Source organism: Triticum aestivum, chromosome 2A (genome assembly GCF_018294505.1).
Source record: "Triticum aestivum cultivar Chinese Spring chromosome 2A, IWGSC CS RefSeq v2.1, whole genome shotgun sequence".
Lineage (NCBI taxonomy): Eukaryota > Viridiplantae > Streptophyta > Magnoliopsida > Poales > Poaceae > Triticum > Triticum aestivum.
This window is the reverse complement of record NC_057797.1, coordinates 491,540,926-491,564,268: the sequence shown is the minus strand read 5'-3', so window position 1 is coordinate 491,564,268 and position 23,343 is coordinate 491,540,926.

The following is a 23,343-nucleotide window of genomic DNA, read 5'->3' as shown; positions in this document are numbered from 1 at the left end:
TTCTAGTTCTACTTCCAGGTGGGAGCACCCCCAGGGCTGCATTATTCCCAGGCCGCGTGGGTCCGTTCCTGCGGCGTGTATCCGCTTTTTATTCCATGTTGTTAGCTTACCTTGTTGGGGGCGCCCCTCAGGCTGCATGATCCCCAAGCCGCTCGGGCCAGGCCCAGTGGCATGTATCCCATTTGCGTTTATTTTCGATTATGCGTTAGACCCACCATGCTTGATTATTTGATGCCGGTCCACGGCATCTCTTCTTCTCCATGCCGACCACTTGCACGTTAAAGGGGGGGGTACCTGAGCATCGCGACTCAGGGCTCTTACTGGCTCTCCAGCCCTCACCCTCTGGCCTTGTCCATGGCATCGCGACCTGGCATACCAGCGACGGCTGAGACCAGCTCGAGGGCCGGGACCCGAGGACGTAGAGTGCCGACATCTAACAAAATTTGTAGGAACGCATCACAAGATAAGGCCCAGTGCCAGGCGCAACCCGCCTAGAGGTAGGGCCCCGTGAGTCCCACGCTGGCTCACGGGTGCCCAGATACACCTCGCCAAGCCCTACCGTGCCAGCCACGTGTCAGGGCGGGGCTGTACACGCCCCGGGGGCTCCTCCAGGAGGGGGCCCCCTCCCACGTACCAGTGGAAGCACCATGCTCCGCGCTGGCTGACGACACTGGCGAGGAGCGGCTATGCTCGTACACATACAGTAGCACTATGCTCCGCGCTGGTGATAAACAACTGAGGGTGGCCCCCGGGCCACATCAACCTCAGGGAGCCCAGAGCACAGTGTCTAGCCTCATCGCAACACCTCCCCTCGGGAGTGCCGCGCGAGGGGGCTGGGCACAGGGGCTGCGCTTGGGTCATGCCCAGGCGCGCGCCGCCCAGCCAAGTCCCCCCGGGCCTGGTTCGTCGCGTGTCTCTCCCCGAGCGGAGCCAATGTACGAAGGCCGTTTGAGCATCAAGGGGGACTCCTGAGCATCGCGACTCAGGAGCCGAACTGGTCACGTAGCCCCTCACTCCATGGCCCAGTCCTGGTTTCCGGTCGGGACCAGCGCTGGGTGAGGTACGCGCGTGGCCGGGCTCTGCAGACGTAGAACGGTAGATCCACCCGCATCACACCTCCCTACTTGCTGTTCGTGCACCAAGGGGGACTCCTAAGCAACGCGACTCAGGAGCCTAACTTCTCACGTGGCCCCTCACTCCTTGGCCCCGTCCTGGTTTCCGGTCAGGACCAACGCTGGGTGAGGCATGCGTGGGGCCGAGCCCTGCCGGCGTAGAACATAAGCAAGTAGGAAGGAAAGGCGCAAACTTCAAGGAATTCAAAAGCAAATATTACAGTCCACACTATTATCTCAATGCCAAATGCAAGTTTAAACGCCTCCCCGAGGCATGATACATGTGCAGGAATTAAAAGCAGGATAGGAGCCGTGACGGAGTCACCTATCAGCGGTGGAGCAGCACGGATCAGGCATGCCTCACGGGGCGGTGGAGTCTGCAGCGCCTTGCTTCGTCTTGGTGATGAAGGCCCGGAACTTCCCCAGCAGGGCCTCTGCGCGACCCTTCACGGCCTCGGCAGCGGCAGCAGCACGCTCACCGCTCAGTGGCTCCAGTAGGCTGTCGAGGTCGACACCGGGATCGCGAAGGTAGATGTGGGTGAGGACCCGCGTCAGTGCTGCAGAAGATAGGACACGCGCCTCGGCCTCGGCCGTGGGGCCAAGGCCAAGGGCGACATCTTCAAGAGCGTGAACCAGGAAGGGAAGCAGCTTGGTGGGGCCGTCCTCGGTGCCAGCCAGTGGGCTCTCCAGGCCGCTATCGTAAAGCGTCCTCAGTGAGGAGCGAGCCTTCGCCTCCATCTCCGTGAAGACCACGCGGTCCTCGGCAAGAACCAGGGCCTCGTCGTCCAGCTTGGCCTTCCTCGCCCCCAACTCCTGCTCCAGCGCGCCTAGGCGGTCGCGGCGTTTCTTGAGCTTGACCTCCCTCTCCTCGAGAGCCGCCTCGCGAGCCTTCACGCCTTCTTCCTACTCTTGGCGAAGGCGGACCTCGTTCGCGAGCTGGTCCCGCAAATCTTGCAGCTCGCCCTCCAGCGCCTTGCAACACCCACGGACGTCGACCACCTCCCCCAGGGCTGCGTCACGGGCAGCCTTCGCCTCAAGGATGGCCTGCTTCTCCTCGTCGCATGCCGTTGAGGCCTGGACCAGCGCCGCCCGAATCGAAGCGTCGGAGCGAACCCATCCTGAAGCCAACTCTAAGCGCCCGGCCACCAAGCGGGGGTCGGCGCCAAGAAGATTCCGCCGCAGTCGGTCCAGCTCAGCAACAACACGATCCAGAACGATAGAAGGAGTCGGAGAGACAGCAGCCGGTGGAGTAGGAGGAGAAGGCGGCAGCGCGGCCGCAGCATCTTGAGGCGGAGTCTGCCGCGCCCCAACAGCTGTGGTGGCAATGGCAGGCGAGAGCACCTCGGGAGCCACCTGGGCCGTGGGGGCTGAGCTCGCCCCTGCCGGCTCAGCCAGGCCTCGCGAGGATGACCGGGCAGGAGAAGCATGTGCGTCGCGGTCACCCTCCTTCGCAGGCAGAGGCGCTGCCACGGATGGAACCTCGGGAGCCCCCTTCGGCTTCTTTGCTGCGGGCGCCAGCCTATCCAAGAGATGCGGACGTCAATCCTCAGAAGCAGAGCATGAGATAAAGACAGGAATCGAATGCTTACGGGTCGTCGCCAGCGAGCTCAAGCGGCCTCCGGCCAAATTTGAAGCCTGAAAGCCGGCTGGAAGGGTCAACCTCGGGAAGCTTGGAGGCAGAAGGTGCATCTGCGGTCCGCCCTAGGGCCGGGGCTGACCCTCGGGAGATCAGCCCGGTCCTGTCCTTCTTCGGGATCGGGGGTGAGCTGTCGCCGTCCTGCTCGTCATCGTCTTCATCGTCATCCTCGTCGCCATCGCTCGAAGAGAGGCAGAGAAGGCGGGACCTGCGCCGGGGGTGGGGAGCCCTCGACTCTCCATCAGTCGCCTCGGAGTCAGGCCCTTTTCCCTGCTCCCTCCTTCCTCCTCTTCGTTGGAGTCGTCGGAGGGCATGTCCACCGGTTCCTCGGGAGTTTCCATGGGCACGGGCCATCCCCGTTGCAGACGGGCATGGACTCCACTACCTGCTCCCAGTCGTTGCGGAGGAACAAGGGCGTAGGAGCGCCCGCCGACCTCGCCACATCGCCCCCGACCAGAGATTGGAGGACAGCAGCCAGATCTCCATCGGCTAAGGCCGCGGGGCTCGGACGGGGCCTCCACATCGGAAGCGAGTACTGCCGAAGCGGAGCCAGCTAGTGCTCCAGGAATTCCCTCAGCAGCGACGCGCCGGTCAGCTTCGCCGCCGCCATATTGGCCGGCCTCAGATCCGCGTCCATCTTCTCCAACATCAGCTTCGCGCGGGGGTCCGTGAGCTCTGCTCGACCCCAATTGCTGGAGCTCGTGGGCTGCTCCGTTGGCAAGATCAGCCGAGGGTGGATGCGCCCAGCATCCACCAAGACCCACTTGCTCCTAAAGCTCTCAATCCTTTTCCCGGGTTTCGAAATGGCAATGGCGCCACCGTACACGACGAAGCTCGCGCACGCGGAAGCAGTACCACGAGAGGTCCGGAGGTAGAAGTAGTGGCGCAGCAAGGCCAGTGAGGGCTGCACCCCTACGTGAGCCTCGCAGTAATAGGCGAAGATTGCCAGGAGAAGGACGGACTTGGGGTGGAGATGCAGGGCTTGCAGCTTATAGTGGCGGAGGACAGAGAAGAAGAACTCGGAGAAGGGAGGCACCAGGCCAGCAGCAATGGCACTTACGAAGAGCGGATAGAAGGTGCTCCCTTGACCCTCAGGGGTGGCAAAGCCGGCTTTAGCACCTTTGCCCCGTTGACGCCCCGCGCCGTCGCCATCCGGCGCAACCGGGCAAGGCTCGCCTCCGACACGTTCGGCGGGTCCAGGGCGGACGAGTACCAAGCCGCGGCCGGGGGCTGGCGAGGCGCCATGGCTTCCTAGGTCACACGGTCGGAGCGGATCTAGAAATTTTGGAGGAAGGAAGGAGAGGCACAAGAAAGGTGATCTGAGCAGCAACCGGGGAAAGCAAGGAGCAAAGCCTAGGTGGGTGCCGCCCCTTAATCAACTCGCGCGGTTGCTAAGGCGCCCACGTCTAGTCAACCGCCACGCGGCGCCCAAGGCCGCAGACTGTTAGGGCCCGCGGCGCTTTGCTGTTGCCCTTCCGCCTCCCTGCACGGCCATGTCCGGGTGCGCCTTGGGCCCGGGGGCTACGGTCGGCGTTCTCGAAATGGGGGTCCCCAGACTTGCCTGCCTGCGGCCTGCGCGTGGCTCAAAAGGGGGCCTAGCACGGCCCATCTTCACCAACACAAACCCAAGACCCTCGCGAGGGGCCAAGCCTCGCGGGGCGGATGACGCGGAGCTTCCTCAGGCACGGCCTCGTCAGGTTTGCTCATGAGGAGGCGGAGAGATCAAGGTGGGGTACCTCACGAGGTGCCCATGAGGCAAGCCATGACGACCGAAGGCGCCAGGCGGGTGCCAGCCCGTGCAGTGTCCTCCTTCCCTCTTTGGTGCAAGGGGGGCAAGCGCAGCCGCGGAGTACCAAGGCGTCAGGCAAAGGTTGCCATTTCGGTGCAACGAGACCAAGACTAGGAGGACTACGAGATGGAGGTCACCGTGGAGCCCAAGACGGCGACATCACCAGAGCTTTGCGCAGGCGAAGACTACTTTTGTCAGGGTAGCTTGTACTAGCTGTCCCCCTTCAAATTAGCCCGCCATTGTTGGCTTCCTTCCCGCTCGATATTTGGGAAGAGGACCAGGGCCTCTATAAATAGGACCAGCCACCCACAGAGCAAAGGCCGAGTGTTTGGAAGGATAGAGAAGATCAGGAAGAGAGAGAGAGAGAGAGAAAGGCGACTAAGCTCCTCTCAGCAGTTCATCGCCCCAGCCAAGAACAGACCCTCGCGAGGCTGTTATTCCTTGTACTGTCCATCATCATAAGCCCAAGAGGCAATCCACCACACCACACACTGGAGTAGGGTATTACACCACAACGGTGGCCCGAACCAGTATAAACCCTGCGTCTCTTGTGTTGTTTTTGCCATAGTTTAGATCCTAGTAAGGTGGAGGGGTGCAGGCAGGTAGGAGGCGAAATCTCCGAGCGCACCCCAGTGTTTGAACCTCAAGGTCTGCCGGAACCCGAAATCCAACACCTTCGTAGGATTGCTGGTCGGTGAGGAGTTGGATGAGATTCATCATGTAATCGAGTTAGTTTTGTTAGGGCTTTATCCCTAGTATCCATTATGTTCTGAGATTGATGTTGTTATGACTTTTCCATGCTTAATGCTTGTCACGTTGGGCCTTGGTGCCATGATTTCGGATCTGAACTATTTACATTTTCATCATTATATCAATGTTCTAGATCCGATCTTGCAAGTCATATTCACGTACTACGTGTTATGATATGTAAACTCCAGTGTGACAGTAATTGGGATACTTTCTGGTGATGACCGTAGTTTGAGGATTTCATGTATTCACAATGTGTTAATGCTTTGTTACTGTTCTCTATTAAAAGGAGGCCTTAATATCCCTTAGTTTCTTTATGGACCCCGCTGTCACAGGAGGGTAGGACAAAAGATGTCATGCAAGTTCTTTCCATAAGCACGTATGACTATTTATGACATGCATGCTTACATTATATTTATGAACTGCAGCTAGTTTTGTATCGCCCTAGGTTATCACTATTATATGATGAATATCATCCAACGAATCTACCGATCCAATGCCTACAAATTTTCCACATATTGTTTTTGCTAAGTTACTACTACTACTGTTACTATTACAACTGCTACAAAATTATTGCTATTGTTGTTAACATTATTGCTACCATTATCACTTCTATCAAAGCTATCATATTACTGTGCTACTAATCATATCGTTATACGTCTCCAACATATTTATAATTTTTGATTGTTCCATGCTATTATATTATCTGTTTTGGATGTTTTATATGCATTGATATGCTATTTTATATTATTTTTGGGACTAAACTATTAACCTAGAGCCCAGTGCCAATTTCTGTTTTTCCTTGTTTTTAGCTTCGCGGAAAAGGAATATCGAACAGAGGTGGAATAAAACTTTCACGATGATTTTTCTTGGACCAAAAGACACCCAGAAGACTTGGAGTCCAAGTCAGAAGAGCCACGAGGTGGCGACAAGGGTGGAGGGCACGCCCTAGGGGGGCTGCCTTGTGCCCCCTGACTCTCCTGACCTACTTCTTCCTCCTATATATTCACAATATTCCCGAACCTCCAGAAGCTCCCATGAAAAAACTTTTCCACCGCCGCAACCTTCTGTTCCCGTGAGATCCCATCTTGGGGTCTTTTCCGGCATCCTGCCGGAGGGGGATTTGATCATGAAGGGCATCTACATCAATTCCATTGCCCTTCCGATGAACCGCGGGTAGTTTATCTCTGCCATACAGGTCCATAGCTAGTAGCTAGATGGCTTATTCTCTCTCTTTGATTCTCAATACCATGTTCTCCTTCATGTTCTTGGAGATCTATCCGATGTAATCTTCTTTTGCGGCGTGTTTGCCGAGATCCAATGAATTGTGGATTTGTGATCAGATTATCTATGAATATTATTTGAATCTTCTCTGAATTCTTATATGCATGATTTGATATCTTTGTAATTCTCTTCGAACTATCGGTTTAGTTTGGCCAACTAGATTGGTTTTTCTTGCAATGGGAGAAGTGCTTAGCTTTGGGTTCAATCTTGCGGTCTCCTCACCCAGTGTCAAAATAGGGGTAGTGTCGGTGTCAAAACCGACAGATCTCGGGTAGGTGGTCCTGAACTGTGCGTCTAAGTATCAAAGGTAACAGGAGGCAGGGGACACAGTGTATACCCAGGTTCAGGCCCCCTTGATGAGGGTAATGCCCTACTTCCTGCTTGATTGACTTCGATGAGTATATGGGTTACAAGAGTTGATCTACCATGAGATCTTAATGGCTAAACCCTAATTGTCTAGCCTATATGATTATCATTGCTTCTACGGACTAAACCCTCCGGTTTATATCGACACCGGAGGGGCTAGGGCTTGTACATAGTCGGTTTACAGAGAAAGGAATCTTCATATCCGCACACTAAGCTTGCCTTCCACGCCAAGGAGAGTCCCATCTGGACACAGGGAAAGTCTTTTGTCTTGTATGTCCACGGCCCATTAGTTCGGCTCATATCACATAGCCCGGACGCCCGGGGACCCCATAATCATGGACTCCTTTAGTAGCCCTTTAACCAGTCTTCAATGACGATGCGTCCGGCACGCAGATTGTCTTCGGCATTGCAAGGCGGGTTCCTCCTCCGAATACTTCAAAGTAGTTGATCGTTAGTACTATATCCGGCTTTGTACAATAGTCATTCCTCCTAATCACAAGGGAAGAATACAGATAAGTTCTGTCCTCTGAAGATTTCACTGACGAGACGTTACGTCCGGCCATTTTATTATTTCAAACCGTTTTTTGACCTCCCGTTTCATGTTTTGAGACGCAACCACCAACGACACTTCTTGTCAAAGCAGAGATCGTGCCCCCTTATTACAGGATTCTCATTAATACGGGTTTGGGAAACCCAACCGTGTCGTTCTGCATGACCCCATGGAAATAGGCGAGCTTTAAGGCCCATGGGGGATGCATGATATTCACTGCCTTTATAAGGAGATAAGATTCCCCATTTTTACCCCACGCCTTCCCCTTCCTCAGCCCATCCGCCCTCAAGCTCCAGCGCCCAAGCTTAAATCCTCTCCGTTCCCAGAAAGTACTCCAGCCATGTCCTGATCCGGAGCGCAGGGCAAGTGGATGGCTCCCTTCGTCATGGAGAAAAACATCAAGGAACTCCGGGAAGCGGGGTACCTGGCCAAGGAGATCGCCCACCGGCTCCCAGCCAAAAACCAGATCATCCCCACTCCAAAGCCCGGTGAGAGGGTAGTGTTTGTCCCTCATTTTATTCGCGGACTGGGGTTTCCCCTTTACCCTTTCATCTGCGGCCTCATGTTTTACTACGGGCTAGATTTCCATGATCTAGCCCCAAATTCATCCTCAACATTTCGGCGTTTATCATCGTATGCAAGGCATTCCTCCACATTTCCCCCCACTTCGGCCTATGGCTCAAGGTTTTCAATGTGAAGCCGAAAGTGGTGGACGACCAGCACGTGGATTCTGGTGGCGCTATGGTGAGCAAAATGCCCAACGTCACTTGGCTCGGGGGCACCTTTGTGGAGACCGTGAAGGGATGGCAGCAGGGGTGGTTCTATGTCACAGAGCCCCGTGACTCCACATGGGCTGCTCCTACGGAGTTCAAGTCTGGACCCCCAATGCGGCTCATGTCCTGGCTCAACAAGGGCCTGGACTGGGCATCAGCTGACAAGGTGATGATGCTGCAAAAGCGCATCAAGAGCATGGTAGATAAAAATACTAGTCTCAGCAGCGTGATCCAGGTGATGCTCGTCCGCCGGATTCTCCCCTGTCAGGCGCGTCAAGAGTTCATTTGGAGTTCAACCCGGCCAGTCCCAGGACCCTGTACCAGTTCTTGGGCACGAAGGACGAAGACATGTGGAAGCTGCTCTTTAAGAAGCCTAAGTCATGGCCAAAGACAACCGAAGACCTCGGCTACGATAGCACCCACGCTGCGACCCCCATAAGTTCTTTGATAACCTTAATTTGTGAGTCCAAGGAGCACACTAAACTCTCCATTTTATTTTGCAGGGATGGACAAAGAAAGCGAAACGGATTCACTGTCCAGCTTCGCTGCCCGAAGACACTGCTATTCCTTTGTTGACGAGGATGCTGTTCCCGATGCCGTACCAGGCGCTGGAAAAGAAGGCGAAGGAGAAGGGCTAGGAGGCCAAGAGTGGCCTCCACCGTAAAGGTGCCTCAGATGTAGTGTCCGAAGACACCGAAACTCTCTCCTTGCCTGACGAAGAGGAAGAGTAGGAGGAAGAGAGCGATCCCCCACCTAAGGGGGGGAATAAGAAGAAGAAGAGGAGGGCAGCTTCCGCTGATCTAGAGGCGGAAGTGTCCAAGAAAGGGAGGACCTCCCTTACGGATGACTCCGAGTCGGACGCCGATGAGTGGCGCCCCAGGCTGAAGCCCCTGGCCGGATCATAAGTACTCAAAGTTATATATATGTCCAGCTTTTCTGGCTTATAGTTATAACACGCTTAAATTGCATGCTGCATTCCGGTTCATGTCCTCCCCCAGCGATCTTCCTCAACTGGGAATTCACTATGTCCGAATATGATGGAGCGCGATTCGCCTCCACTAGCTTCCTCCCCCACTGAAGCGGACAACTCCGAGGTGTCATCCCAAAGGACCCTTCCGGAACAGGGAGAGGTTCCGGAGGATGCCAAGACGGTGCCGAAGGGTGACACCTCGGCTGCCGAGAACAATGGGGAGCCAAACCCCATGGAGAGTAGAGACAGGGACCAAGTCCAGTTTGGCCCCCAACCAAATGTCGCTCCAGAAACCCACACGGTTCCGGAAACAGATGAGCAACCCTCTTTGTGAGAAGGAGGTGCGCCTACAACACCGGTGTGCTCTGTCAATGCGAAGGCGCTAAACACTCTGGTGAGAGCGCTTCAGAGTGCCACCATTGTGGAATAACATCGTACCCTTATGGGTATGGTGATTGAAAAGGTTCATTCCGTGAAAAGTGGACTGAGCCAAGCGTCTCCTAGCCTTTTAAGAGGCTTTGAGGTATGTGCCTTACAATGTCTTTTTAGCTATATAAAAGAATGCCTGTGTACAGATAGTATCCCCTGAGACTCTATTCGGTGTTCGGAAAGAAAAATCGAACAAAGGATCTAATAACTCATGCAGGAGACTAATGCACATATCTGTTTGAACAAGCAGGCTGTGAAACAGGCGTCAGCTGCCCATGCCGCCGAAGCATCTGAGCTAAGGCGGAAGTTAGAAGAAAAGCAAGGTATGTAATACCAAAACACGTCTGAAATGATGTCAGCTATGATGTGGTATCCCAATGAGTTTTATAATTATGTTTGCAGCTGAAACGTCTGAGGTCGAGGCCCTCAAAAGTGCGCTGGCCGAGGACAAGAAGGAGGCGCAGGAGGAACGAGCCTCCTGCCTTAGACATGAATCGCAGGTGGAGGAATTCCAGCAAGAGCTCAAAGATGCCACAGGAAAATGCGAGTCCTTAGAGCGCAAGAGTTCGGAGCAAAATTCCGAACTTGCTAAGGCACTCCAATGCGCACAGGAAGCCCGGGTCGAAGCCCAAAGCGTTGTACGGGAAATCCAAGAGGTAAAGCAAATTGCAATGGGTAAGGTCTTTAACATGCAGAGCAAATTTGTGAGGAAAAGCTATATCTTGCTAACCCGGATTTGGAGTTCTCTAGGAGTGTTTGCGGACCTTCCCCAGAGTGTTGCCGATGCCGCGGAGTTCTTTTGGGCCGAAGAGGGGAGCTCAACGGAGAAGTTGTTCTGGTCGCAGTACCTTGCGCCAGAGCATCCCGTGCCCCTCAGGGATCAGCTGAAGCAATGGGCCGAACTGCATAGGGTAGCCAAATTGGCCATGAGGGATTTGATAATCTGTCTCCGGCCGGCCGAACCCATGCCCAGTAGCTAATTTGGTCTCGTGAAGTGGCTGGTTAGAGCTTGCCCTCGGCTAATGCCGTGAAGCGGTCGGTCTGCATCGAAGGTGCGCGGATGGCCTTCTCCCTTGTCAAGGTGTAGTGGGCGAAGATGGACGCCGTCAAGCTTGCAACTGAGGGACCACCCGCGGGCAAAGAGCACCGTACGCCGGAGTGGTACTTTGATGATGTCCTGAAAGGATCCCGCTTTGTAGAGGGCCAATGTTCGCAGGACATCATTTTTTAATGAATGTATCTATGTTGTCCAATCATGTATCATGAAACAAGGCTTATGTGTGATATGTTGCTTATTTTTCTTTAAAATATCTCCTCCTGTGCGGCTGTTTATGACATCTGAGAGTTGGCCAGTCGTCAGCTTCAGCCCGTACGTAGGTAGTACGGGGGTGTTCGGGATAACACTTAAACACACTTGACCCAACATACTGGTCCATGAAGGAGGTGTTAGTGTGGCGAACAAGGCAATCGGACTATACGGCTTTATCGCCCTCACTTAGCCATAGGAGTTTTATAATAGGAGTGCGGGCGCAGCCCCTAGTATTGTTCGATTATCCGAACTTGGGTGCTATGAATGCTCGGCCGGGTGGAGGCTAGCCTATCGCATAATGCAGAAAAACTCGCAAGATATTTGTACTTAGTCACCGAATAGCTGACCAGCTCTCGCCGCATCATGACATCAGTTTTCGGCTTTCTCTACTAAGGTGTTTGTCCGGGTGAACCAGAAACACTATGGCAATAGTTCTCCCTTTACTACCCTAGCCGATCAGATGAAATGTCAGGTAGCAAGAATAGGATCCAGGCAACCCAACAATTGACCAAAGACATGATTCGGAGCCAATGCATATAATGCTATATTCGAGACACCAAACTATACTGTGAAAGTGTTCGGACTTTGTTCTAGTATTTAAAAGATGTACACGGCTTAATAGAGCCTCTGGCAATTTAGGTCATACCAAGGTGTACATGACAATCGGACACAAACAGGGAAACATATGTTGAGAGATCACCCAATGCCATGTAGGTTTGGGCTAAAAAAATGTTTCCATAGTAGTCTGATTGATACGTCAAAACGTATTGATACAAATAGTGCAATAAGCAACAAGGCTATTTTATATGTCGAACACAAGGGGAAGCCATGCATGCATTCGGAAAGCGGACGAGGTGATCTTTAAGGATCCTTTAGGTGCTCTGGCATGTGTCTATGCTTCTTTTCTCCTTGGTATATTGTCCTTCAAGAGGATCATCGACCGATGCTTTCATAATAGGCCACGGAAAGAGGCCTTGGTACCGTCGAAAGGATGGTGTGGGTTGTAAGGAACCTGGAAAAATAAAAAAGAAAATAAAAAGGAAATGTGAGTGTCCTAATAGGGTCTAGCTGTATTCTAGGCAATGTCCTTATTATGCCTCCATCATTTCCCATGGTATTTTTAGTGCGCAATTATGTATGCGTGGTACATATGCCACAATTCGGTAGGGGGTGAGATGGAGGCCGAATTGCTACTCGAGCTCCTGACGAGCTGGACTATCGTTCAGTGGGGTAGTCCAGACTCGTTTGATAGTGTCTGAGGACTTGGCCGCCGACGTGATAGTTGGCTTGATAAGGCCACCCTATTCCGCTGCCAGGGCCGTGGTGTGCTCCTCAGTGCAGAGGGAGCGTTCCATGTTTCCATTCACTGTTATGACTCTGCATGGTCCGGGCATCTTGAGTTTGAGATAGGCGTAGTGCGGGACTACATTGAAGCGAGCGAACGCGGTTTGTCCGAGTAGTGCATGGTAGCCGCTGCGGAAGGGGATGATATCGAAGATCAAGTCTTCACCGTGGAAGTTGTCCGGTGAACCGAAGACTACTTCCAATGTGATTGAGCCAGTGCAGCGAGCCTCTACGCCGGGAATCACTTCTTTAAAGTTAGTTTTAGTGGACTTGATTCTTGACGGATCAATACCCATTTTGCGGATTGTGTCCTGATAGAGCAGGTTAAGGCTGCCGCCACTGTCCATGAGGACTCACGTAAGGTGGAATCCATCGATGATTGGATCGAGGACTAATGCGGCTGAATGTCCAGGACAGATACTGGTCGGATGGTCCCTGCGATCGACTGTGATCGGAAAGGCTGACCATGGGTTGAATTTTGGAGCGACTGGCTCTATCACATAGATGTCCCTTAGCGCGTGGTTGCGCTCCCTCTTAGAGATGTGGGTGACGTATATCATATTCACCATCTTGACTTCGGGGGGAAATTTCTTCTGTCCCGCTGTTTTCAGTGCGCGAGGTTCCTCGTCATCATCCTCACTGGCCGACCCTTTCTCCTTATGCTCGGCATTTAACTTGCCAGCCTATTTGAAGACTCAATTGCTTCTGTTGGTGTGGTTGGCAGGCTTACCAGGAGTGTCGTGGATCTGGCAGGGTCGATCAAGTATCCGGTCCAGGCTTGATGAGCCGTCTTTGTTTCATATGAATGGCTTCTTTCGTTGACCGGATTTGGAGCCACTTAATCTGGCATTGACGGCCATATTCTCTGTGTCACCATTGTTGTTTCGACGCTTGTGTTTGTTATGTCGGGGCCCTCCATTGCAGTTTTTGGCTTCGGAAGTGCCGGGGTCACTGGTACTGTTGCCGCTACAGGCTAGCCAGCTATCCTCACCCGCGCAAAAGTGGGATCATTAGTGCTGTAAGGGCTGCCATGGACTTTGGATTTTCTTGGCCGAGGTATCGGGCGAGCCATTTGTCGCAGATGCTGTGTTTAAAGGCCGCTAGTGCTTCAGCATCCGGACAGTCAACGATCTGGTTCTTTTTAATTAGGAACCTGGTCCAGAATTTCCTGGCCGACTCTCCGGGCTGTTGGACTATATGACTGAGGCCATCGGCGTCCAGAGGTCGGACATAAGTGCCTTGGAAGTTGTCTCTAAAGGCATCTTCCATGTCTTCCTAGCTTCCAATAGAGTTTTCTGGGAGGCTATTTAACCAGTGCCTAGCTGGCCCCTTAAGTTTTAGGGGAAGGTATTTGATGGCGTATAGATCATCACCGCAAGCCATGTGAATGTGGAGAAGAAAATCTTCAATCCACACTTCAGGATCTGTTGTGCTGTCGTATGATTCGATGTTCACGGGTTTAAACCCTTCAAGGAACTCGTGCTCCATTACCACATCGGTGAATCATAGGGCGTGTGCGGCGCCTCTGTATCGAGCCAAGTCGCGACGCAGTTTAGATGAAGTCCGTATGCAGTTTTTGGCCCGGGCGTGGTCATGCTTGTCGCGTCAGGCTTGATAACCGTCCTCTCGCATCTGTGCATGCCCCCGCGATCCGTAGATTGATCTGGTTTGTCCTGTTCTATTTTCTAGGTCCTGTCGTAGGTCATATGTGTATCCCCGTGCTGTTGTTTCTCTGCTTTTGCAGGGAGGTGGTGCAGGTTGGTGTTCGTATTGAGTTATCGTTCTGTCCCGGCCACGTGGTGGTCTATCGGGTCCGTCGGCCGCATTACGCATGGGTGGTACGGGCTCCAACGCCGCGTCGTCGAATTGGGGTAGCAGCTTAAGCTTCGGGTAACTCTTTTTTGGTCGCTCGAGGCCGTATTCTTTAGCTTCCAGGGCATTAGTCCATCTGTCATTGAGAAGGTCTTGGTCAGCTTGAAGCTTCTATTGGTTCTTTTTTAGGCTTCTAGCCGGTGCTTGAAGCGCTCTTGTTAGAGGGGTTCCTCCAGCATGATAAAATCTTCATCGCCGTGGCTTACATCGTCCTCAGAGAGTGACAGATAGTTGTTGTCCTCCGAATCATTGTTCCCCGTTTGTTCATCAGGGTCAACTTGCCTGTCCTCACGATCATCCTGTTTGGATGTTGGTTCAGTAGGGTCTTCTTGGTCTTTGGCTTTCTCCGGGGTATCATTGTCTTCGGTGCCGCTATTGATGTTCCTAGCGCGACGTGATTTAGAGCGGCGCTGCTGACGTCGATGTTTTGGCGGTATCTCAGGAGGTTCGTCTTCGACTAGGTTTTTCTCATCATCGATGTTGCCGTTTTTAGGTGTATCCACCATGTATACATCATACGAGGAGGTGGCCGTCCAACGTCCGGTGACCGGCGGGTTTTGGGCCTGCTCCTCTCCGGCATCATCGTCCATACCGTCGATGTCTTCGGAGGCGTAATCAAGCATGTCGGTTAGGTCCTCGATAGTGGATATGAAGTGGGTGGTGGGTGGGAAGTAAAATTCCCTATTTACAGCCCCTAGTCCGGGCTGGGCGTGATTTAGGAGCGGTTCCTCTGTGATGTTGAGGGATCGCATTAGGTCCAAAGCCTTGTTTAAGAGTGGGGTTTGGATAGGGTCGGAAGTTTCCGGGCCGAGCTCGCATGACGCGGTCGTCCAGGGTTCAGAATTAGTGTCCGGAGAAGAGTCTGGCTTTGCAATGATTGCCGGAGATATTCTCTCTGGTTTTCCGGTGTTGAGATCTAATGCCGCAGAGAGTCCGGCTGGCTCTAGACTCCCATCTTCGCACCTGGTGACAAGCTCCGGATCTAAGGCCGGAGCGGTGGTTGAGGCCACGAACCCTTGGAAGATCAAGTCTCCTTTGATATCAACGACATAGTTCAGATTTCTAAAACTGATCTGGTGACCAGGGTGTAACTGTCGATCTGCTCCAAATGGCCAACCGAGTTGGCACGCAGTGCGAAGCCGCCGAATACAAAGATCTGGCCAAGGAGAAAAATCTCCTTCGCGGCAGCATTGTTGTGGATGATTGATGGATCCATCGAGCCTTTCGACGACGGCACAGTGGAACTCTCAATGAAAGCACCAATGTCAGTGTCAAAACCGGTAGATCTCGTGTAGGGGGTCCCGAACTGTGCGTCTAAGGATCGAAGGTAACAGGAGGCAGGGGACACAGTGTTTACCCAGGTTTGGGCCCTCTTGATGGAGGTAATACCCTACTTCCTGCTTGATTGACTTTGATGAGTATAGGGGTTACAAGAGTTGATCTACCACGAGATCGTAATGGCTAAACCCTAATTGTCCAGCATGTATGATTATGATTGCCTCTACGACTAAACCCTCCGGTTTATATAGACACCGAAGGGGGCTAGGGGTTGTACATAGTCGGTTTCCAGAGAAAGGAATCTTCATATCCGCACGCTAAGCTTGCCTTCCACGCCAAGGAGAGTACCATCCGGACACGGGGAAAGTCTTCCGTCTTGTATCTCCACAGCCCATTAGTCCGGCCCATATCACATAGCCCGGACGCTCGAGGACCCCATAATCCTGGACTCCCTCAGGTAGCAAGGCACATATTGTATTGTTGCCATCGAAGATAAAAATATGGGGTTTACATCATATTGCTTGAGTTTATTCCTCTACATCATGTCATCTTACTTAAAGCGTTACCCTGTTCTTCATGAACTTAATACTCTAGATGCAAGCAAGAGTCGGTCGATGTGTGGAGTAATAGTAGTATATGCAGGTAGGAGTCGTTCTACTTGACACTGACGTGATGCCTATATTACATAATCATTGCCTTGGATATCGTCATAACTTTGCACTTTTCTATCTGCAGCAGGAAGAATTTCTGGCGCCGTTGCCGGGGAGATCTGCGCCAAGTCAAGGCCATCAAGTACCCATCATAAACTCTCATCTCTTGCATTACATTATTTGCCATTTGCCTCTCATTTTCCTCTCCCCACTTCTAAAACGATTTCCGAAAATATTTGCCCTTTTCTTCGCCTTCTTTCCGCATGCCTTTTTGCTCGTTTGCTATCTTTGCTTGTGTTGTCATGTGCCTTCTACTTGCTTGCATCTTTGCTTGCTAAAAATCTATTGATATGGATCCACTTAAAGTTTTCTACTTGGATCATCTTCGATCCATTTGTGCCCGTGGTGAAACCCCAACTAGTTTAGTTGAGGGAAAATCTTTAGATGAGCATGCTCATTTTGTGCGTCACCATTTGTCTAAGAAAGGGAAACTCTTAGAGAATCAAATAAATTGTTTGCTATGCTTGGAATCTTTGTGAACTTTGTGATTTTACTTGTTGCTCTAAGAACCCTAAAAACACATTCCCTATTTATATGAGTTTAATGATAATGAAATCTTATCTTCTTATGAAAAGGGTGTTTATAGTTACTATAATATTGAACAAATTGAAGAATTTGTTGCTTTTAAGGGTGCTCATGAAGTTGCTTCTTTGATTGAAAAGTATGATATTACTCTCTATAAATCTAAAAAAATTGACATACTTAAATATTGCTATGAAAACTATGCTCATAATGCCCATTTTAAAGAATTTATTGAGAGAATGACCGTTGTTTTGGAAGAAAATAATGATATGCATGAATATATAGATAGGTATGATTGCAATGATTTGATTGAAATATCCCTTGATGAACATGATGCTTGCTATTCTTGTGGCCATGATGCCAATAATTCTGGAGACAAATTTGCTATAGTTCCTTATGTTAAACATGAGATTATTGCTATTGTACCCATACTTGATAGTTCCTTGAATCATAAGCATGATTGCAATGATGTTATTAGAAATTCTATTAATATCAATTTTGCTAATGATATGCGAAACCCCAAGCTTGGGGTTGCTAGTTTTGCTATGTCCTCTACTTATTGTAATGATCATGATTGGGGTGATAATGCTTCTTATGATCTTGAAATTTTATTTAGGCCTCATGATGAATATGTTTGCTATATTATTCAAAGTGGGTTTGTAAGAGTGTAAACTTTAGGAATTATCACACTACTTTTGTCGGCGTCCTGGGAACGGGGGTCCCCAGACTTGCCTGCCTGCGACCCACGGCGCGGCTCCACCAGCGGCCCTGTACGACCCATCTTCACCAACAAACACTCAAGACCCTCGTGAAGGGCCGAGCCTCGCGAGGAAAACGACGCAAGACCTCCTCGGGGCGGCCTCACCAGGCTGGCTCGCGAGGTGCAGAGAGATCAAGGCAAGGGGCACCTCGTGAGGTTCATGTGAAGCAAGCCATGATGGCCGAGGCCAGGCGGGCGCCAGCGCGCATAGTGTTCTCATTTCCTCTTTGGTACTAAAGAGGCAAGCGTAGGCGAGGATTCCCGAGGCGTCAGGCAAAATTTTCCGTATCGTTGCAACAAGACCAAGACCAGCAGGACGGCGGGACGAAGGCCACTGTGGAGCCTGCTACCTCTTGAGCTTGCGTTGGTTTTCCCTTGAAGAGGAAAGGGTGATGCAGCATAGTAGCGTAAGTATTTCCCTCAGTTTTCGAGAACCAAGGTATCAATCCAGTAGGAGACTACATGCAAGTCCCTCATACCTGCACAAACAAATAAGAACCTCGCAACCAATGCGATAAAGGGGTTGTCAATCCCTTCAAGGTCACTAACGAGAGTGAGATCTGATAAAGATAATAAGATAAATATTTTTTTATTTTTATGATATAGATTGGAAAGTAAAGATTGCAAAATAAACGGAGACATAAATGGCTAGTTGACGGGAAACAAATATGATGTAAAGTAGACCCGGGGGCCATAGGTTTCACTAGTGGCTTCTCTCAAGATAGCAAGTATTACGGTGGGTGTGTTGGGGAACGTAGCAGAATTTTAAAATTTTCTACGCATCACCAAGATTAATCTATGGAGTCATCTAGCAACGAGGGAGAAGGGAGTGCATCTACATACCCTTGTAGATCGCGAGCGGAAGCGTTCAAGAGAACGGGGTTGATGGATTCGTACTCGTCGTGATCCAAATCACCGATGACCGAGCGCCGAACGGACGGCACCTCCATGTTCAACAAATGTATGGTTGGGGAAGACGTCTCCTCCTTCTTGATCCAGCAAGGGGAAGGATAGGTTGAAGGAGATTCAGCAGCACGACGGCGTGGTGGTGGAAGCAGCGGTGATCTCGGCAGGGCTTCGCCAAGCTCCAACGAGAGAGAGAGAGGTGTTACGAGGGGAGAGGGAGGCGCCAGAGACTTTGGTACCGCTGCGCTCCCTCCCCCCACTATATATAGGTCCCCTAGGGGGGCGCCGGCCCTAGGAGATGGGATCTCCAAGGGGGGGCGGCGGCCAAGGGGGGACTTGCCCCCCAAGCCAGGTGGGGCGCCCCCCACCTTTAGGGTTTCCAACGCTAGGCGCAGGGGGAGGCCCATGGGGGGCGCACCAGCCCACCAGGGGCTGGTTCCCCTCCCACTTCAGCCCATGGGGCCCTCCGGGATAGGTGGCCCCACCCGGTGGACCCCCGGGACCCTTCCGGCGGTCCCGGTACAATACCGATTACCCCCGAAACTTTCCTGATGGCCGGAACTGGACTTCCTATATATAAATCTTCACCTCCGGACCATTCTGGAACTCCTCGTGACGTCCGGGATCTTATCAGGGACTCCGAACAACTTTCGGGTTACCGCATACTAATATCTCTACAACCCTAGCGTCACCGAACCTTAAGTGTGTAGACCCTACGGGTTCGGGAGACACACAGACATGACCGAGACGACTCTCCGGTCAATAACCAACAGCGGGATCTGGATACCCATGTTGGCTCCCACATGTTCCACGATGATCTCATCGGATGAACCACGATGTCGAGGATTCAATCAATCCCTTATTCAATTTCCCTTTGTCAATCGATATGTTACTTGCCCGAGATTCGATCATTGGTATCCCAATACCTCGTTCAATATCGTTACTGGCAAGTCACTTTACTCATACCGTAATGCATGATCCCGTGACCAAACACTTGGTCATATTGAGCTCATTATGATGATGCATTACCGAGTGGGCCCAGAGATACCTCTCCGTCATACGGAGTGACAAATCCCAGTCTCGATCCGTGTCAACCCAATGGATGCTTTCGGGAATACCTATAGTATACCTTTATAGTCACCCAGTTACGTTGTGACGTTTGGTACACCCAAAGCACTCCTACGGCATCCGGGAGTTACACGATCTCATGGTCTAAGGAAATGATACTTGGCATTGGAAAAGCTCTAGCAGACGAACTACACAATCTTGTGCTATGCTTAAGATTGGGTCTTGTCCATCACATCATTCTCCTAATGATGTGATCCCGTTATCAATGACATCCAATGTCCATAGTCAGGAAACCATGACTATCTGTTGATTAACGAGCTAGTCAACTAGAGGCTCACTAGGGACATGTTGTGGTCTATGTATTCATACATGTATTACGATTTCCGGATAACACAATTATAGCATGAACAATAGACAATTACCATGAACAAGGAAATATAATAATAACAATTTTATTATTGCCTCTAGGGCATATTTCCAACATGGTGAACAAATTTCTGCCGAGCAATTGATAGAAAAGTGCATAGTTATGATGATATCTAAGGCAATGATCATGGATATAGGCATAACGTCCGTGACAAGTAGACCGAAACAATTATGCATGTACTACTATTACTCCACACATCGACCGCTATCCAGCATGCCTCTAGAGTATTAAGTTCATAAGAACAGTGTAACGCATTAGGCAAGATGACATGATGTAGAGGGATAAACTCAAGAAATATGATATAAACCCCATCTTTTTATCCTCGATGGCAACAATACAATACGTGCCTTGCTGCCCCTGCTGTCACTGGGAAAGGACACTGCAAGATTGAACCCAAAGCTAAGCACTTCTCCCATTTCAAGAAAGATCAATCTAGTAGGCCAAACTAAACCGATAATTCGAAGAGACTTGCAAAGATATCAAATCATGCATATAAGAATTCAGAGAAGAATCAAATAACATTCATAGATAATCAAATCATAAACCCACAATTCATCGAATCTCGGCAAACACACCGCAAATAGAGTTACATCGAATAGATCTCCAAGAGAATCGAGGAGAACTTTGTATTGAGATCCAAAGAGAGAGAAGAAGCCATCTAGCTAATAACTATGGACCCGAAGGTCTGTGGTAAACTACTCACACATCATCGGAGAGGCTATGGTGTTGATGTAGAAGCCCTCCGTGATCGATTCCTCCTCCGGCAGAGCGTCGAAAAAGGCCCCAAGATGGGATCTCACGGGTAGAAAAGGTTGCGGCGGTGGAAATAGGGTTTCGTGGTGCTCCTGGATGTTTTCAGGATATATGGGTATATATAGGAGGAAGAAGTACGTCGGTGGAGCTGCGAGGGGCCCACGAGGGTGGGGGCGCGCCTACTCCTTGGGGGCGCCTCCCTGCCTCGTGGCCTCCTTGCTTCTTTCTTGACGTCAACTCCAAGTCTCCTGGATCACGTTTGTTCCAAAAATAACTCTCCCGAAGGTTTCATTCCATTTGGATTCTGTTTGATATTCCTTTTCTGCGAAACACTGAAATAGGCAAAAAAAGAGCAATTTCCATTGGGCCTTTGGTTAGTAGGTTAGTCCCAAAAATAATATAAAAAGGTATATTAAAGCCTATTAAACATCCAAAACAGATAATATAATAGCATGGAACAATCAAAAATTATAGATACGTTGGAGACATATCAGAGCCCAGGACAGCGTCACCACCAGAGCCTTTGGCAGGCGAAGACCACCTTTAGTCAGGATAGCTTGTACTAGTTGTCTGCCTTTAAATTTGGCCGTTGTGACATCCCTTCTCGCCAGCATTTCGGAAGAGGACCAGACCTCTGTAAATAGGGCTAGCCACCATATTAGGAGGCAACGAATCCAAACTAGGGGATCCAGAGAGAGATCCATTCCACCCTCATACTCCTTGCGGTCCTTTTTACTCTGCATATAAGAATTTTCTAAAGTCAAAATTTGTAAAGTTTGACCGTATTTATATGAAAAAATATCAACATCTACAATGTTAAAGTTATACAATATGAAAATTTGAGTCACGACGCATCTAATGATAATGATTTCACATTGTGAATGTTCGTATTTTTTCCTATAAAGTTGGTCAAACTTTACTAGGTTTGACTTCTGACAAATCTTATATGCGAACTAAAAAGGACCGGAGGGAGTACACACAAAATCACCAAGCATAAGAGCACGTCTCCTCAGGAGGCTTTTCTTCCCTTGTACTTGTTCATCCTCAGCCCAAGAAGCAATCTACCATACCACATTGGAGTAGGGTATTACACCACATCGGTGGCCCGAACCAATATAAATCTTGTGTCACTTTGTTCTGCGAGTTCGACGCACTGAGCCTTGAGATCGCAGTGAGGGAGAGTCTGAGGGGGAGGAGAGATCTTTGTGCGCACCCCACTGTTCGAACCTCAAGGGTTTTGCCAGAACCTGAAATCCGCATTTGGCGCACCAGGTAGGGGTGCGCTGAAGCTTTCCTTCCATTGATCCACGTTCCACCGCTACACCGCATCCATGTCAGACGCGCGTCGAGCCCGCGCCGAGCGCCGGGCCGTCCTCGCCGCCCGTGTCGCTCAGACAGCCCCTGTCAGCGGGTCTCCCCGTCGTTCTCCATCCCTTGTTGCCAACGCTGCTACCAACCCGGCAGCAAACGAGCAGCAAGCGTCCTCACTGCACCCCTCCGTGCGGCGGGATGGTCGCACCGCCACCCCGTCGCCGACTCTGGCCGGCTTGTCATCTCACACTCGCTGAGCACCCACGGATGCGCAGGCTGTGCTGCTCATGGCACGCGAGCTCCTGCGTTATCGCCCGGTCGACGACCTCTACGAGGACTGGTTAGACCACATTGCCGAGCTCGTCAGCGCCGCTGGGGGCTCTCCTGCACCATCCCACTCGTTGCCTCGCCCTCCTCCAGCTGCGGGCGATGTAGCTCACGAAGCACCTCTGCCGCCTCCGCATCAAGACGGCGCCCTTGCGCCAAGACGCGCAGCTTAAAGAGCACCACCGCCCCCTCCGCATCAAGACGGTGTCCTCGCCCCAAGACGCACGGTCCCGCGGCGTGATCCGCCATGCCGTGTGCCCGCGCACGAAGAAGGAAGCAGCCAAGAGGTTCTCCGGCCGTAAGAAAACACTCCAGCGCTCCCGAGACCACCACGACAAGACCGCGTGCCACCTGCGGCAGTAGTGCGCGAACATCAAGCGCAGGTTCTGCCCCTGTAAAGGGCCTCGGTGGCCACCGCAGGCTGTCGCGCCTTCGCTCCCGAGCTGCGCACCGTCGATTAGCCAGGCAAGTTCAAGCCGGATCTACCTCCACGCTACGATGGCACCCCCGACCCCGCGGAATTCCTGCAGCTCTACGAGCTGAGCATCGAGGTGGCCAACGGCGATGAAAAGGTCACGGCGAACTAGTTTCCCATGGCTCTCAAGAATGTCGCCCGCTCATGTCTCCTGAACCTGCCCGCGGGATCAATCTCCTCCTGGGCTGATATGCACAACCGCTTCATCGCCAACTTCCAGGGCACTCACGGCCGTCCTCCGGTCGCGGGTGACCTACGCTGCATCAAGCAACAACCGGGAGAGACCCTGCAGAAGTAGATCCTGCGCTTCAACAGCGTTCGTCTCAAGATCTCCAAGGTGACGGACGAGGCTATCATCTCAGCATTTTCCGATGGCGTCCGCAACATCAAGATGAAGGAGGAGCTCGTCATCAATGAGGAGCTATCACTAGTAGAAAATGGAGCTTTAGCGCCGGTTCGTAAGGGCCTTTAGTGTCGTTTCCATAACCGGCACTAGGGGGTGGGCACTAAAGCCCCCCCTAGTACCGGTTCGGCACGAACCGGCGCTAAAGTGCCACCACGTGGCGTGAGCTCGTGCCCTGGTATGGGGGACCTTTAGTACCGGTTGGTGTTTCCAACCGGTACT